Source organism: Lolium rigidum, chromosome 7 (assembly GCF_022539505.1).
Source record: "Lolium rigidum isolate FL_2022 chromosome 7, APGP_CSIRO_Lrig_0.1, whole genome shotgun sequence".
Lineage (NCBI taxonomy): Eukaryota > Viridiplantae > Streptophyta > Magnoliopsida > Poales > Poaceae > Lolium > Lolium rigidum.
The window spans coordinates 127,210,397-127,213,897 of record NC_061514.1 but is presented as its reverse complement, the minus strand read 5'-3'; positions in this window follow the sequence as shown (position 1 = coordinate 127,213,897).

Here is a 3,501-nt window from a genome sequence, read left to right as displayed (position 1 = left end):
AGTGGGAACTATTGATTGTCCTATATATGAGCCTAAAGAAGAATATCAAACTCTTGTGATTGGATCCATATCAATACAATTCAAGGTAACATGATTGACTTGAGGTTTATTTCTTCATATGCTATATAAAATTTATTTGGTGGCAAGACTTGATCAACCTTGTTAACAAATACATCTTATATGCATAGAGGAGGTAAACAACATTTCTTTCTTCCTCCACTTGCTCTAGTTGCTGTAGCATTTTTAATTTGCAAAGTTTCTTAGTTGATTTGAGATTTCAAAAAATTTCCTGGCCAGTAATAATAAACTTAATACCCAGAAAATGTGCATTTTTCAAAGTTTTCAAAAATTCGCGAAAATTACACCGTTGGTCCTATTTTTCGACGAGACACCTGGGAGCACCAGAGGATGACTTGTGGGGCACCACAGGGTGCCACACCACAGGCCGGCGCGGCCAAGGAGGTGGGCGCGCCACCATGTGGTGTGGGCCCCTCCTTGCCCCACTTCTTCATCTCTTTCTCCCAGCATCTTCTCTCTCCCGAAAAAACTCGAACCAACTTTCTCTCACTCGCGTTTTTGCTCAAGAGCTCAGGATTTTTCGATCTTTTTTGCTCAGCCCAGATTTCTGTTTGAAATTTGGCACATTTGCTCTTCGGTATGTGACTCCTTCGATTATCCAAGTAGAATTTTGTTTGGTTGAGTATATCTTGAATATTTTGCTGCTGTAGGTAACATGTTTAGTGAGCTTGCATGCTTGTTCTAAGTGGTAGAAACTAGTTTTGATGCATGATTAGTACTCTAGCAAGTTCCTATGGTAGTTTCCCTCAATTATATGTCACCAAATCAAGTTTTATATTGTTTGTTGAAAATTTCAGAAAATGGAAGGAGGTAGGCACCAACTCAACCAACATGAGTTGGAGGTGCCACAGGTCATGAGAGTTCACCGGGAAGAAGGAGTATATCCCACTTACTATCCGTGTGCGGATTTCATGAGAAGTGCGATTTTGCAGGACGTCCAAAATTTAATCTCTCGTGCAGGATTGGATGATTTTGTTGATGGGGAACCATGCCAATATGTGACTTTAGAGCTGCACTTATGTCAGATAAATTTTATAGTCAATTGCACGATTTTGCAATCAAAGTGCCGCAATGGGGATCATGCGAGAAGATGAAGGGATCGCCGCAAGAGTTCTTGGACCTCTTCAAGATGATTTTTCATGGAAGGAGTTTCTCAGAGGATGATGGTAAAATCAGTAGTATTCATTTCCAAGCTATTCGTTACTTCACCTATTTCATTACCAAGTGCGTTCTAGCAAGAAAGAATGGAGGTAAAATAACTATCCCGGATCTAGCCTTTCTAGCTGCTGCATTACAAGGTAATAGGACTTATAACTTGGGAGCTTTGATAGCCAACGGACTTGCCACTAACCGTGAGAAGGGAGGAATTTGTGGGGTCTCATCGCCTCTCGTTTATTAGCTATGCATAATGTGAGACCTCACAGCCTTGATATTCCGCTCCCTATGGAGAAACTTGACATAGCTTCCATGATTAAGCATGAATTTCTTTCTAATTTGTCTAATTTAGGGAACCTGTCTTATAGAATAACATTTTACAAGAAATCTTGGACAAGGACTAAGAAAGTTGAAAAATTAGTAGGATTGCCTGCACCTTCTCTGTTTAACTTTGATTCCAGGGAGGATTGGTCAGTCACGGAAAGTGCGGTTAACGCATACATCGAGGGAGGAAGCCATCGTGCACGTGACAACACAGAATGAGGTCGAGGAACACCTCGACTCGTCATCCGATGCAGCAAGCTCTTCGCATCCACAAGCTGGGTATGAGGAACCCCACGCTTTTCTTCTCGCATCGGCACCTTATTATGACTACTCCACATATGATCCACCGGCGTGGAACCCGAGCCCTCGATGGGGTTGAACTCCACTTAGGCCAAAAGCCTAAGCTTGGGGGAGGTATACCGGCATCACTCATTCTTTGCATATTATGATTGCTGGATACTTGTATATACTTGTTTAGTCTCTTTGAGTGGTTTTCTAATGAGAGGAAGATGATATTTGGGGAAGTGCTGCCTGAAAACAGATTCTGGGCTGTTACCGTAAAAATTCGTGCGCACAGCCAGAACAGTTATTTTGCGAAGCCAATTTTTGTGCATGTTCCCCAGGTTGTTATCTAACTTTCATTAGTTGAACACTTTTTGAACTGAGCAACGTAAGATTTTTGTAAAAATCGATTTCTGTACTGCTGTCAGGTTTTGGCAGATTTCTGCCATCTCGCTTTTCTGTGTTTCTTTTAGTTTGCTATTTCTTGCTTTCACTTTGTTTCTTTCCTAAAACACAAAAAGACCAAAAATATTTCTGTTGTTTCTCTTCATCATTTGTTTATCTTGGTTTCTTGCATTTGTTTCGCTTTATTTGCTATTGCTAGTTTGCTATAAGAAAACCCAAAAAGATTTTGCTTTGTTTGCTTGTTTTCTTTTGTTCTTGTTCTCAAATTCGAAAACACCAAAAATATTTGCTGTTCTTCTTTGGTTTGTAAAGTTCATCATGAGTTCAATGGTCTTCGGTGGCTGGAGCGTGGTTTTCATTTCATATTATCCAAGCTACACAAGTGAAAAGGCAATAATGACGATCTACGACAATCTGATTGTGGTGAGAGGCTGGTATGAACTCTATTTGTTTTCATTTTTGTACATATACTCATCCATGTGAGCATGCTTAGTTGGTTCATGTGAGGTATATGTTATTTGAGAAAGTCTAGTAGTTCATGATCTCTCATGATTAGCTCCAATTTATTAATATGAGTAGCATGTCATGGATGTTTGCTTGCATTGTTTTATTCATAAGTAAGTATGGCATTGTGGTATCCTCCTCTGAATAATTCATTTATATCGACTTGGCACATGCTCACGCATGCATATGACTGAACAAAAGTCAATTAAGCCTCGATGATTTACATTGCTTCAGAGTTCTTGTATCACTTTTATGCCTCAGCTTAATTTATTTTGCCGCAAGCATGATTATGACAAGCTATCGCTTCTCTTGATTTGTCGCTCCCTAGTCTTTTGCTAGCCTTCACTTGTACTGAGCGGGAACGCTGCTCGTGCCTCCAAACACATGAAAACCAAGTTGTTCCAAAGTGTCCACCATAAATACCTATGCATGGCATTTCAAACCATTCCAAGTAAATTCTCATGCGCTACCTTTAAAACCTTCAAAATGCTTCTCAATTTGTGTTAATGTTTCATAGCTCATGAGGAAGTATGTGGTGTTTAGCTTTCAACCTTGTCATTTACTTTTGACTGGACTCTCATATGGACTAGTGGCACATCCGCTTATCCAATAATTTTGCAAAAAGAGCCGGCAATGGGATTCCCAGGCCCCGAATTAATTAACTTAAATAGACACTCCTCCATGGTTTGTGATTGTTGGACCACGACCGAAGGATTCGGTTAGCCATGGCTTGTGTAAGCAAAGGTTGGGGGG